The sequence below is a fragment of the Manacus candei genome, unplaced genomic scaffold (assembly GCF_025592945.1).
Source record: "Manacus candei isolate 608988 ecotype Guabito, Panama unplaced genomic scaffold, ASM2559294v1 h1tg000041l, whole genome shotgun sequence".
NCBI classification, from domain to species: domain Eukaryota; kingdom Metazoa; phylum Chordata; class Aves; order Passeriformes; family Pipridae; genus Manacus; species Manacus candei.
Window position 1 is genome coordinate 848,711 of NW_026138089.1, and position 15,785 is coordinate 864,495.

Consider the following 15,785-nt stretch of genomic DNA (forward strand, 5'->3'; position numbering starts at 1 on the left):
ATAAGTCTTTTTGCAGAAATATAAATTCACAATTTTGAGAAAAGGTAAATGAGGCACAGCTTTCAGATTTAGGGTAGAGAGGGGGCATAAAATGTTAACTAATCTGTGATTCTTGAGTTTATGCAGGATCCTGGAATAATTTTATGTAATTTAAAATATGTTTTGAATATAATTTGCACTGATATTTTCAAATATGATGGTAATTATTTCCACTATTTTTATTACTGAGGAATTTCTACTATTTTTATTAATGAGGAAAATGCACCAATTCAGGCTATTAAGCACGTCTTGTTAGCTTTTGAAACTGTATTCTATACATCATCCAACAACAGTAGGGCAAATTTTCTAACTGTTTATTTTCTAAACTAGGCTCTAAAAATTATAGAACTGCAGTTGCTGCTTTTTATTACAAGTCATGTTTTCCTCATTGCATAGGATGAAGGACAAGACTGAAGGACTGATGTACATTTTTAGGCTGTTCTCTAAATGAACTTCTTAAGAAGAATGAAATGATAAATCAGATTTATAAACACAAGTTGTGATGAAATACTGAGAATTTCTAGATACGAGACAGAAGTGAATGTATATGTCTGATGTGTGCTGTTTTTTCATTTTGGTAACCAGCTATTGTGAAAATGCCAGTATATATCACAAAACCAAGCAATGTGTATTTTGATATGGCTCATCTCAGCTGTGCACTATAGGTACAGGTTTTGTAAAGTATACAAATTTCCTATTTTTTCTCATTTTCTTGTGCCCTCATTTCCATGCAAGGTGGAAAAATGTCCTTAAGATTGGAAAACCAGGAAAGATTTAAATTTGAATTTTACAAAGGGAGCTAATGAAATAAGTACAGGAAGACTTCATTAGAATGTATTACCCTGTATGCTCTTAAACTTACATTTTCAACACCAGTTAAGAATTATTTATTAAATGAAAAGACTTATGGAAAATCAAGTATATTTTACTGACAATATGTAATTATCTCATAGTAAAGAAGAGTCTTTCATCTTCAGTTCCATACAGATTAAAACATATTTTCTTTAAATGTTCTTCAACACTCTTGAACACTTACAAGTTAATTTCTAAATAAAAGTTTATGAGGGTCATACTGACTCAAGTAGAAGCCATGGAATAGTAAGCATTGCATATGACTCTGGTAGACTGCAGAATCCTGAAGAATCTCCTTTTAAGATAGTTTTTTTTTTCTATATACACATTGTATATAATGTTAGTGCAATAGTATACATTGTATAGATCCTGTTAGTGCTATAGTTCCAATAGGTAATCTGCAGAAAGCTTAGGAAATGAAGCATATATAGTGAATATATATCTCATTTATGGAGCTATCTGCTAAGTCTATACCTAAATACTAAGAAAGTCCAGAATTATTGATGCTCCAGTTAACCAGAGCAATGAATGTCTGAAAAACAAGTTACACAGGAAGGATATGCAATATGTACAGATTAAAGGAAGATGCTAACAGCTGTGCTCTGGAATGAGTAAAATACATGGTACACCTCCAAAGGGGGATCGATATTAAATGGCCAGCAAATATATAACCCTCCATACTTCACTGAAGTATTTCTGCCCACTTATATAAGGAAAAAAAAAGGAAATGAAGATTATAATAGGAAAAGATGGGAAACAGATGAATATTGAAGAAGTGTTTGCAACTACTTTAGTATGAAATTTAAATTATACTACAAAATTACCTCATTTCATTTTCATTTCAGGAAATGGAGAACCAAAAATATGTTGCAATAGTTTCTAAAGGAGAAAAGATCTCTGTAGAGTGGTTATTTGAGCTGTTATAACTACATTCTTGCATTTTTGGAGCGCTTTTCCTGGTGTACAGTTTGAAATTTTGTGAGGGTTGGCAGGTAAGCACAGCAGAATACACAGACAAAATGGGGCGAGTCTGTTACCCAGTAGATCTTATGTTGGGATAGTGGCTCCTGACTCTCAGTGGGTGCCTGATCTGCTCCCCATCACTACTGGGCCTTGGGGGAAAAAAAAGCAGAGGGCATTATTTCCTAATCCCCTGGGATGGAGGTGGATCAAGTAGTAGCTTAATTTTCTTTATACAAAGGGTAGCTTAATCATTGTTCTGATGACTGTACTTTGACCACTACATGCTCTGTTGATTCATAATTTGCTTGTATTATTTGGCAGAAAGAATTTGATGCTCGATTTTGAGTTGAGCCTATAATTTGGAAAAAGAGTACTGAACTAAATCTGATTCATTAGTTCCAGGGGTTTTGTGATGCACACACCTGTCCCCTAAAGCTGTGACTCTGCTCTCAGGTTGAATAACCATATAATTCACAAAAAGCAACTATGCAAGAATCGGTGGAGATGATTTCTTCTTTGATGACATATAAATTAAGGTTTCATATTAAAAAACATGCTACCATGTATCCTGGCATTGAGAATGTCAAAAGACCTATAAATTTAGCTTTTTCAACATTTTCTATTGACTTTTAAGAAATATTTAATTCAGTTCTTGTAATGCAAATTGTATCAGGAAGAAAAAGTAGATTAGGGGACTGGCTTGTGTTTATTGACACAGTGCTATGATGAGATATAGCCTGTTGCATACTTATATGGCCATTCTGATGACATGCACATGAAAAGAATTATTTTTCACATGAGGTAATCACCTTGAATTATTCAATGTGCAGCTTCTTCCTTCCATATCTATCATATATTACTGCTGGGTCAGATAAATCAGTGTTAGATGGTGGTGACATATTTCAGTCCAAAGTGGGCTTTTAAAGATGAATTATAAACCCCTAAAAATAAAATAGGACTTTATCACGGGACCTTTGACTACAGAAGCACTAGTAAGCATAATTAATACTGAGATCAAGAATGGGCAATCTGCTGCAGTCCTCCACTGGGGAAGGAACATTACACGAGTTAGAATGCCTCATGTAATGAAAAGAAAGAGATCTATTATTACCATAAACTCTTCTAGTTCCATTTTCTTTACCTCCAAATCTGTATTGACTACCATAGTGCTGTCTATGGAATATGATCATTGTACACACGGTTGTCTCAGGAATTCTGAAATAAATAGAATCCATCCTGAAGCTGCAATATATGGTGAGAAACCAGACTGTAGTTAATGGCCAAATAGGAAACAAGTATCAGAAATTAATGAAAGGGTAACATCAAAGAGGAAATTGGGATAATTCTACCTATGCTATATCTTTATAGAGGAATAAAATTGAACTGGCCTTGCCACTCAAGCTACAAGTACCCTGATTAGGCAAGCTGAGAGTAGGTAACAGGAGAAGTGCTTTTAAGATCAGGTGGAATCATAGCTCTTTGGAAAAAGCCCCTTTAACAAGGATTTATAAAAGAGGAGTGTCCATTGTTTGGTGACAGTGAAAAGCAAGGTCAAACTTACCCTGATACTCGTCCGTGGATTCCTGAACAGTGAATTCCACTTATACTTGGCCCATCAAAACACAACTCTGAGTTTCTCATACACCTTGGATTATCACTGTATTCATATTTATAGTTTTATGCGTACTGTCACATATACCACTCACAAAAAATAGAGGCAACATTTTGCTGTATTTATGAATAAAGCAAAGTGCAGCTCGAGTTTGCTGCCAATTTCATTTAAGCCAACTGTAGATCTTTTTACCATTCACAAATATCAGCACAGGGTGACTGAAATATCTGTGTAAAATGTGTAAAATTTTTCTTTGAAAATGACCTTCACAAAATGTATTTATTTTTAAACATTCCTATATATTTTTTCCATTTTCGTTTAAATTGTCTTTTAAAACAAAGCATGAGGAGAGGAGATAGTAAATCTTACTAATTTGAAAAACTGACCAAAAAAGTTTTAATTGAAAAAAATTCCCCACCAGCCTCTTCTTATGTCTTCTGCAATCTCCATGTTACGTGGAGTATGTGGTGTAGCTGTCCCTCACTTTCATGTATTTGTCTGTCTTAAGTGTCCTTAATTTTTTTTAGTTATCATTTATATTTTCCCTGCACCAGGATTCTGTCCACTGCACCATATAAAACCATATTGCTTTTTGTCGATTTTTGTGGATGCAGTTAATAGCTGTGAGACTTAACTTTTTATGTACAGCCTGTTCCTCTATATTCTTGTAATAGGGAAGGGACAAGGTTTACAGGGAAAGGAGATATCTTTTGCTAGAATAACTGGGAAAGATGTATGGATTTTCAAAAATACAATTCACAGATGTAACTGCAGGAAATTTTCTTAGATCAGTATAGCTACAGCAACATTGCAACTGCAAAATTGCAAACAGGAAAGTACAAAAAGGTGCATAAAGAAAAAGAATCAAGTACCTTATTTATGAAGGACATATTTTATATCTATAATATACTGGTTGACAGGAAAGTGTACCTGTAAGTTTATTTATTTTCTCTGACATCCCAGTTGGTTTTAGTAAAAAATTTTCTTTATACCATGCCTTGCTTTTATCCATCATGGCTATAACAGTGCTTCTACTTTTTGAATATAGCCTTCACCTTGTCTAAGCTTCATTTCACTGTTGTTCCTGCTTTCTCTGTTCTCTTACTATACCAGTAAATCTGTAATGTTCATCTTGCTGAAGCATCTATATTTCTTTCCTTTACTTTAAGCCACCCAGAACTTGGATATATAAAGGTTGAAGCTTAAAGTCTGGTACAGTTTGGTACAGTGTCCTTTTATCAGACAAGCATAAGGCATATGCAACTATATAATTACTGTAATAATTCTGTAATAACAAAAATACCATAATAATTCTTATTTATCCACAAAAACACTGAAATCTCCGCATATCACTGCAAAAGATTGAATGCCAACGAGTGGTTTTGAACATTTAAAGATATTGAAATATTTAAAACCTCCATTTAAAAGTTGCATTCATTCCATCAAACATTTAGAAATATTTAAAAGCTTTATTCAACATTCTCACTCACCTTTTACCTTGGAAAGGAGGGACTGAGGACAGCAATTTCTTATTTTACCTTCTAAAATATCTTAAATTTTGATTAAAAGAAAAAATGCCTCAAGTCTATGCCTATTATTCTGTTTATATTTGGGTTCCTTATCAAGGTTCTTAGAAACAAAAAAGAAGAAAAGGCAGCTGTATGCTTTGTTCTATCTGCTATTTCATGTCAAAGTGAAACAACTCCATGAAAAGCTGTAAACTCTCCTCACTGAAGACAACATGATCACCTAAATCTCAGTCAGTGCAAAACTTCTGTACTGACCAGAAATTTAATCCATCTTTGGAGTTTTAACAAAATGGTCACTAAGTCCCTAGAGCTACCTCTCTGCAACACCTGTTATCATCATCAGCAAACTGAGTTTGTGCAAAGCCTCCTGGGGATACAATGAAGAGAGAGGTGCTACTCCAGGTACTCAATCATAAGACGTTTTAGTGAAAACTCTTTCCAGGGCAGGTTCTGTGAATCTCCTCTACCGGACAAATGTGGGTTTTGCCTATTTTTAAAAACAATTAAAGCCTGTGTTGGACAATAAGAACATTTATTAAATTGCTGCACTGGAAACTTAAAAATCTCTTCTTGGTGGGAAACTTGAAGCAATTGGTCATGCCCTATCACTGTTGGTCAGATGAAATCTGCATGAGTGAGGCTGGAACTGCTGCAACAGCTATTCCAGGAAGATCACCTCTGAAACAACAGACACTGCTCCCCTGGCCATCACATCCTTCTCAGAGACAGCACAGAAACGGACAGAACAAAAGTGCTTATGGAATGAAGTAATGGACAGCAGAATAGGAAATGAGAATACAAGTTCCTAGTTTGAGAAGGAGGGTTGAATAAGCGTGGGGCTAGAAAGCACATCCAGTTTTGCAGGGGATAGGGAAGGGGCTTGAAGTGAATTCTTACAATAGAAGGGAGATAGGGGCTTTAACCTGGACATTGCAGAGGTTGTGGATCTCTGTCCTTGGAGACACACTTCTTCCTTTAAAGACCCAACTGTACAAAGACCCAAAAAACCCAAACTCAGTGCTGAATCCAATTTGAGCAGGAGATTGGACTAGATATGTCTCAAGGCTTCATCCGAAATGAGTGGTGCTTTGAGTCAGTGACAGCTGTATGTGAGCAGCTCCGTAGTGGGAGTGCTGTAGCATCGATGGCCCAAGGACGTGCTGAACTGAGTGTGCAGATTAACCTGTTCATGCAGGTGAAGGCCTGTCCTTACCATGATTATCAAGAAGGCAGGGATAGTGCCTACACAGTTAGGAAGGACATTTTTGTGGCACAGGAAATCGAGTATTCAGCCTATGTTGTATGCAAGGCATTTGAACTATGAAAGCAACAGGACACAAAAGTTTTCACTTAAACCAGCATATTTTATGTCATCCATGGTCTTGGAGAGATTCTGACCTTTGCTTCCTATCTCCCTGAGTTTGAGTGGCTCTGGACTGGCACCCTCTGCGCCTCTGACACGCAGCCCTTTGTTGCAAATGAGCTTACGGATGTTACTTCTCCATGGACACAGTTGTGGACAATTTTCTGTTATCTACTGCTTTTTCCTCTTTTCTTTCTCTGTGTTGAAGCTACTGGTACTCTTTTATTTGCTGCCATGTTTTTATTTCTTGACACATTTTTCAACTTCTGGATACTGATCCGTGTTCCCCATCTAAGCCATTCTCTCTTCCATCAACGGATGTGTTAGTTACTATTAACCTTCCTTGTATATTTCCCTCCTCCAAAATATTTTTGTTACATTGTATAAAATAAAAGGGTTTTTTTTTTTAATCTTTCTTTCAAGGACTTTTTCTTTGAGCTTTTCTCAGTAATTTTTCAGTCACATCCGAATGTCACAAAGCTAGTCACATACATGGGTTACAAATGTAAGGAAGCTGTTTAGCTTGACACCCTTCTGAAAGCATATCACCACCTGTGAGAACAGATTGTGTCGACCATATATGGCTGCAATAGTGCTCAAATTTTATCATCTCTCAGGTAAGAGGCCACAGCCTTGACTAGACCATTCATAATGAAATGTGACGGACGAGATGGAGAACCCTGTCATCCTTGTATTCTATATTACACATTGTCATCCTGTCAAGTCAAATCTATTATAAATGAATCACATTAATCAGAAAATGTGAATTTCTATTTTACAAGCTAAAGGAGCATAACATCTTCAATTAGACTAGTTACCTAAAATTAGCTACTGACACAAGAAGGTATACATGGTCAATTTGCCGGCATGAAACTTAAAATCAAGTAAGATAAAATAGATAATAGATATTTCCAGGATGAATACAAGGCTGTAACTCATCCTATGGGCCATAATGACATCATATGAAACCAAAATTAATTCAGCTATATATCCAGTTTGGGGTCATCTGTTGGTGTACAAGTTATAGTACGTATTTTAACCTTAAATTGCTCATACTCTTCATCAATATTTCAGTTCTTTGGTTGAAAAAGATGATAGAAGCAGAGGTCCACCTTGCAAGCATATTCTTAGATCCTGTGCTTCTCTGAGATCCCAGCAATGAAAAAATGATAACAGGCTGGGTAGATCTTTCATTTTTGTTGGTTCAGTGCACAGTAGAAACATATTTTCTACAAGTTTATTAGAATGATATAAACGGAGGAAAGACAAATAGGGAGAATATACTTGAGAGACACATGAGCAAGGGCATAAAAGGCCTGAGTGTGGAAGATAAGGAAAGTTGCTTCCTAGATGTCCTCTCCCTGAAGCTGAGGCCAGAAATTGCTGAGAACCTCACAAGGTAGGGTGCTAGCTCATGATCAGATGATTTCCCTGTCCTTAGAGGAGGGCGGGTATGTTTCCTTTTCAAATAGACCAGTTCTTGGCACCTCTGTGCACCAAAGGTGTCAGTGTTTAGACTATCATTAGCCAATTATTGACTTAGAGATGTGTAGATCTGCTTCTCAAGGCTAAGTTAGCTCTTACTACCAGTGTGGCAGAAAGAAATTAAGCACACGCTAGAGTCTTAGCAAAGATTATTGGATATTTCTAACCTTTAATTCAGAGATTAAGTGCTTTTCTTACTAGTTGCCTTCTGGCTGTTCAGAAACTGAAACAAAATACAGGAAGCAAAAAATCTCTAAAGATTCCAGGTTTTAAAAACTTTATCTTCCTTCCAGACAGACCAGAATTATAATGATTATAGAAATAATAAATATCAATTAAAAATCACATTATAATCCAGCACTCACAACACTAATTTCCTTTAGGCTTGTGCAGCCATGATTGTGTGATTGACACAGAAAGCTCTGTACCACAGCTAAGTAAATATCTGCTCTCTCCCTTTTCCAGTTCTCTTTTTTGTCAGGCTTATTTTCCCTCTCCTTTGCATATTGCTCATGGCTCACCGTTTTTCACAAATTTCTTCTCTTTCTGAGACTAAATTCCCTCAAAATCTGCAATCACTTTTATGTAATATGGGTTACTTCCTTTTCCAGTAACAGCTCAGATTCCTTGATTAACTTAAATCTCAGTTAGTCTGGCAGCTTATTCGCTTCTAAAGAAATCCACTTCCAATAGAGAAGAATAAAGAGAATAAAGACACATAGATTTTGAGACCTACACAATGATCATGTAGTTTGACCTGCTGCACAATGTAAAACATCATCTATTGATTGCAGCATCTGGTTCTTCATCAAGCTTTAAATCTCTCACTGTAGTCACGTGTTATAAAACACAGCTTTTTCTCTAGTTAGCTTTTCTAATATGTCACCTCTTCTCACTGTGCAAATCTTCTCTTTAAAAGGAAAGTTGATAAACATCAGAACTTGTCCTGTGACTTTTCCAGAATGGTCCTACTAATACATTAGGAAAAAAGCATGGCCACAGGCAAAGATTAAATACTTTGGGCAAAAGGTGAACAGGAAAAATGTTGCTTTCCTTATTGTAATTGGACAAAGACAAAGGATAACAGATGAATGCAGAGACAGAATTTCAACAAATGATGAGACAGTACATGTTCATTGGGCAGATGAATATCCCCTTTCAAATGTCTGGCTGCATCTGTTGTGTGCATGAAATGGAGGAATTTTGGTCACATAAAAGGGTAGAGGACACAAGGAAGTATCTTCCTGTGCCATAAATAACCCACTAAACCACCTCTGTCCACTTCAATACAGTGTTGAAGAGACAGTTGGAGAACAGAGCATCAGACCAGTTCACTCAGTGGAATTTATCCATCCTGCAGGCTGCAGACCAGTCTGAAGAACTGTTTGAGGGCTCAGGCACATGAATGACTTAGAGTAGCTCACCATGAAATTTTCCAGATGGAATTCATCATGATTACCCTAGGACAGCAGTCTAGGATTAGAAGAATGATGTCATGGGTGCCTCTGTCTCTGCACTGACTCTCTGAAGGGAGCCTAAATTACTTTGATTAATTCTGCCTTTCATTTCAGATGAATTTCACCCCATGCTCACATGAGGTGTGAGCTCATCCTCATTGTACTGCTCAGCTTAAGAATCAAAGGTTTGCCCTGAATAAAGGGTATCATGCAGTTACATTGACACAGATGATGAGCAGTAATATAATAGGAAGCTACAATCTGACTGTCAGATCTTTACAAAATTGAGTTCTTACAACCTCTGAGAATAAAATGGACCTTATTTTGTTGTTACATCTCTGTTTTGAGAGCAGAAGTTCTTTATAGACAACACTTTCAGCCATAATTCATTCAAACACTGTACTAGCAAAATAGACAATGAAGAGCTTCAAAATTATATTTGTGATCTAAAACCAGAAAAATACTTTGGATAATAAAATCATTTATCATTTTCTTGGCATGGATATGTAATATTTTTGGAAAACCTCAGAAAATCACACAACTATGGGAAGAGTTTGACCCAGCTTGTATCCCAGAGGTAAATCACTCAGCAAGGTTCAGAGGAGACAGAAGATCACACTGGAAATCTTGCTTTAATCATGGGGAATACTTGTACCTGACTGGGAAAGACAGATTAATTGTATACATTAAAGAGTAATGTTATAATTTTCCATTTCAGTATCTTTTCACTTTTTAATCAAACACCTCCAGCATCTTTTGACAGTTTTGTTTAGGTTTTTTGACAAGTTAATTGAAAACACTAACAGGATTCAACAATTGTATTACTTTAGACTTTATCTTTTGTATTTCTTTCTCTCTGTACCTCTCATAAAGATAGAATCATAGCATATCCTGAATGGGAAGGGTCACACAAGAATCACTGAGTCCAGCTCCAAGCCCAGCACAGGACAGATCCAATAGTCACACTATGCATCTGAGAGCATTGGCCAAACAATTCTTGAACTCTGTCAGGCTTGGTGCTGTTACCACTCCCCTGGGGAGCCTGTTCCAGTGTTCAACCGCCCTCTGGGGAAAGAACCTTTTTTAATATCCAACCTAAACCTCCCCTGACACAACTTCAGACCATTCCCTTGGGTCCTGTCACTGATCACCACAGAGCAGAGATCAGTGCCTGCCCCTCCTCTTTCCCTCACAGGGAAGTTGTACAATTAATTTTTAATACTTGTAAGTAATACCATTTACTTGTGAGCTGTATAGCAGATCACTTGAAGAGCAGGTTGTTCAGGGGTTCACTAATGTATTTCATACTACCATAAAAAACCATTTCTGGCCAAAACTCTGGCACACGGTCCAAAATAATAATTACCTGTGTCACTAGCAACTAAAAGGGACTAATGTTGCTTTTATATTAATTTCTAGAAATAGCACAAGTTTTTAATTTCTATTTTTGGGCTTACAATATAGTACAAACTTTTCTGACTATGTGATAATATATAAGTGGCAATATAAATAGGTTGCCTTTTCCAAGTTTTCTTACACCCTCCACACACATATTTTATATTTGACTAAAAGAAAACAGACATGACTGTTGTCATAATGTGAAGTTTCAGCTCTGATTTTCATATTTCTTGTATGATAGTGACACTATGTAGTGCAACTGATAGTGCAGTTAAAATTATATTAAGAAAATGAACAGTTTACATGAATCAGGGCTGAATGATGTTTATGGCTCAGTTGTTTGATTGTTATTATACATGGAAAGGAGAGGATACTGTCTATACAATAAATCATGCTATTATTAGCATGGATCATTAAAATATACATTAATCACACGATCTTCACACACTTCACTTATATATAAAAAAAGAATTTTCAATACCAAAGTCAAATTAACATCATCACAACACAAAGACAGGTGGTGTTGTAGAGGTATTATCTCCTTTTTGGCAAGTTGTCTTCTCCATGAGAGGAAATTCAAAGATATTGAGAAGTTAGCAAATGATGAGGAAGTCTTAAAGGCTCTTGTAATAGGAATCCTTAAGTTTTCAGCTTCCTTGGTTTTATCCATTTCTAGCACTTTACAGAACTACCAATAATAAGAAGGAATGAAATATGTATGCTATTTCAAAATATTTAAAGTGAACATTGAAAAACAATCAGAAAATATTATTTTGAAGATTTTACTTATCAGCAGTGCCGTTTCACATAGTTGCCAGAGCTGTTATGAAGACTGGGCAAAGGGTCTGTAGAGTATCCACTAAACAGTAAAATTCTCCATAGAGTTTGAGCCTCTTAGGGGATACAATCTCAGCTGTGCACAGTGTGGAGGATCTAGTTCTGCTGAAATCAACAGGAATCCCAGGAACGAGCACTTTGCCAAACAAAACTTCCAAGTCTATGCCTTGTTTCCTTATGAGCAGAAATGGGCAGGCCTGCCCTATTCCAGTCAGCTCCCTATGATATTTATTAGCTCAAGTGTTAGAAACCTCCTTCTCTGAGAGTTTGGTATGAAAGGATTGCTCTTGTATGGATTACTTAGATTTCAGAATATTAGTCTTATGTTCTAACAAAACCTGGATTTTCTGTGGTACTAACAGCTGTTAACATTTAACTTTGCCTTCAAGAGTATGGGGTTTTATAACCTTGACAATAAATATATCAAATTGGAACCAATTAGAAGTTAAACATATATTCCTTTAAAATTGGTAATGCCTGTACTGTTCAGAAAGAAAGAAGAAAAAAAAAAACCAAAACCACTTTAGTTGACTTTATGCCAGTTATAGATTTGAGAAAAAATAAAACCCAAGAAAAATTATATTCACTTGACTGAACGTTATAGGTTCATTCCAGGGTAAGAGGAAATTTACAGACTTGAACTACTGCTTTGGTGACAACTGCATTAGATTCTGAGTGCATGGTGTTGTGCCATGGTTGAATGAGAGACAATACAACTATGAAATTGGAGATGAGTGAGTCAAGAAAATCCCAAGTTTATAGAAGTATTTTATCGTGATAAATTAAACACCTTTAAGTGTATTTAAATGCTACGCTTTCCTTTGCCCTTTTCCTTCTGAGTATTCATCCCCTCTGGATCTCAAATTCCAGCGTTGAAGAAAAAAAAAAGGCATTTGGAGAGGAGAGCTGAATATATTCATTCCCCAGAATTTTTCAGTGAAAGAGAGGAGACAATACTTTATCACATATGTTCTGTGGATTGAATCACAAAATTCAAAAAATGAGTCTGAATATTTTTAATGGGGAAAAAAAAGCGATTACAATAAGACAATTAGAAATAAGAATTTAAATAATATTCTTTCTTCCATTTAGGTACTGACTGTGCCTCACTTTCACAGCTGTGTTGCATATCCTCATCTAAAGAGGGAAACACCTAAGGAAAGTGTCAGGCAGCCCTCCAAATCAGCAGTTGTTCTTGTTTCCTGACTGTTTTAATTCCATTCACATTCTTCTTTACTCTCACCCAATTAAGCAACCTATATTTCAATTCCTTCAATTCAAAGGGATATCCATTACCACTGTAAGGATCTGAGGATCTTCAGTTCTCACACAAAGTCTGGAATCCATTGTCCATGACCTCATGGATTAAATAAATAAACAAATAAATAAAAGCTGAAAATCCAACAAAGTAAATAAGCAACAGCCCCCAATATAAAAATAGATGGTCACACAAACAGAGGAATTGAAATTCTCTGGGGTCCATAAAAGCTTTAGAGCTCATACTGAATTTAAAAGTGAATAAAACTCAGTGGATACTTCAAAAAGGATTATGCAGTTTTGACCTGTTTTAGATATCAGGTTAGCAAAGGCATACAGTGCTTTTGGAAAACTCCACAAAAGAGTATGGTGAAATAAACACTTGAAGAAAAGTACCAAGATCAGTGTTTACAGAGCCATAGTGCTGTCTACTCTCTTATATGGCTCTGAATCATGGGTCATCTACCGCCACCACCTGCGTCTCCTAGAACGCTTCCATCAACGCTGCCTCCGTACAATCCTAAACATCCACTGGTCAGATTATGTGACCAACACATCTGTTCTAGAGCAAGCAGCAGTCACAAGTATAGAAGCCATGTTGATGAGAACACAGCTGTGTTGGGCAGGGCACGTCTCCAGGATGAAGGACCACCACCTCCCTAAGATCCTGCTTTATGGTGAACTTGCCACCGGCTGCCGCAACAGAGGAGCCCCGAAGAAAAGATACAAGGACTCCCTGAAACAACATCTCATCCTTGGCCATACTGATCAACATAACTGGTCTACTCTGGCCACAAATTGGGAGACCTGGAGACACACCATCTATAACGCAGTTGTCTCCTTTGAGAACACACGCAGGATCACTCTCGAGGAAAAAAGGCAAACCGTGTTTTGCAGAAAGAACTGTGTTCTGCAGAATATACCATCTAAGGAGTCTTTCTGCTGTGCCTTTTGCAATCGGATATGTCTGTCTCGTATTGGCCTCATAAGTCACCAACGTGCCTGTAGCAAATGTGGACAGAGCCTTCCCAAATCTTCGTTCGCGAAGCCCAGCCATGATGAGATATCTGTGACTTTAATAATGTGACTTTTGTTCTTATCTTCATTGCTGCTGGATCTCAGATTACATGTAGCCCACTAAACCAGGAAATATTCTGATGCCTAGTTCTTTTCAACGAGTTTCTCTCCTCTTCAATATTACCTACCATTCAGACAACTGTAAAAAGCTTAAACCTCCTTGGCCTCAGTTCCCTGAGTGTTTGGTTCCAGCTGTGACCTGTTCATTGATGATTGCAGCTTCGCTCTCAGCCTTTATGCTTTGGCAATAAATTTTGTTATGCAATTTTTGCCTTTATTTTTCAGGAATCTTTTGTACCTATTTAACTAGGCTTACAAAAGGGCAAAGGTTGGAGACCTAAAGCTAAAAGTAGGCACAAAAATCTGTCCAAAGTCACAGGAAACCTGGAACACTGCATACTGATGAAAGATTAAAAAGTGAGCTTCACAGACTGGATGCATCTCAACCACTGATAATGCAAAAGAGATACTGGGCCTGTTTGCTGAATAAACATCACATGGAAGTCATAGAAAACCTTGATTTGACTTATGCAAACATTTTTATTTAGTTCACCTCACCCAGGGATTTTCCGTAGTAGGTTTGACAGGAAACAGATTAATTTAGTGAGCTTTCCATTCATTTACCATGTGATTAATAGGAGCAAATGAATGTTTCATTTTCTCAGTCTATGTACTTCAGGTAATATATCTCACAACAGCTGTCAGCTTCATTTAGAATATAATCTTTAATTCATAGGAGAACAAATAATGGATGAAAGGCATAGCTAACAAGTATAACCTTAGTTTTGCAACTGATAGTTTTTCTGTCTCAGGCGCTGCAACTTCTCTAACCTCTTCACCCTCCACAAATCCATATATTCTTTGGTTTAGCCTCAGTTTTCTCTTCCTACCTTTCAGAATGGAGGGCTGCTCAACAATATACCTCCAGAGGATGCCAGTCCTTCCTGCAGCTGCCCTACTACTTGCTCAAATTGTGGTTTCAATGATCTTTAAAATTTCTAATAAAATCTGTCATGTTGCTCCGAGCATCTCAGCTACATGAGGATAAGCCAAACAATGCTGTTTTGATCTTCACTGCTTTGAAGGAATTCTTGCAAAATACAGAACTCCTGAAGCTCAACTTCTTCTTCCACTTTGATAAAAACAGTAGGTCAGTGTTCTTTTCCCCTGGCAAGACTAGCATTGAAAATCATAGGAGAGGTTTCTATATAAAAGAATTTTATTTACTGGGAGATTAATGGGAAATTTATTGGCAGCCATTCTCTTCCTTCTCTCCAATGGCTGTGAATGCCTATACAAATAGTTTTGAAGTTGATGGAATTTATTGAGTCTCGTGAAAGCAAAGCAATGAAGTTAAACCACCTGGTTAAAACATAACTTTTCTTCTGACCACAACACATAGTTTAGTTAGAAAATAGTGATTACATAAAGTTTTGTCTCTCCTTAGTCAGCCTTCTCGTCATTATATCCTGAGCAAGATATCCTTTTCAGCTGCTGAGGAATCTGGCACAGAAGCATGTCCTCCTGAGAGGAGACTGAGAGGGGGAGGAAATCACAAAAATTTATTGGTCTTATTAAGACTGTTTCAATGTGTGTGAAGAAAACATGCTGTTATGGTAAGAGACTCTGGCATTACTGCTCTTTGGAGGTAGGTTCTGTGTCAGTAATTCTGAAAGCTTCAGAATACTGTTTTTCATATAGAAATGTTTAGAAATGTTTAATGCTTGGTAAAGACTTCAGACCTGCTGATGAGGGCAGAGAAAGAAGATGCTGTGAGCAACTTAGAAAAAAGGAACAACGGTGATCTGATCTGGAGACATATGGACTAAAATAATTTGTATAAAAAGTCTCTGTGAAATATGTAAAATGCTGTTCTATTTCTATCCAATGTCACAATTCTGTGTGAAATAAAGGTT

General features: G+C 36.7%; 1 long non-coding RNA gene across 1 annotated transcript in view; it reads left to right on the forward strand.

Annotated features, from left to right (window-relative positions):
• The window catches only part of LOC127474402 (uncharacterized), a 67,885-nt gene extending 52,546 nt beyond the window's left edge, over positions 1-15,339 (forward strand). The window contains exon 3 of the long non-coding RNA XR_007905840.1: positions 15,317-15,339. This is a non-coding gene — a long non-coding RNA (uncharacterized LOC127474402). The remainder of the gene's footprint in view (positions 1-15,316) is intronic.
• Positions 15,340-15,785: the final 446 nt, after the last annotated feature.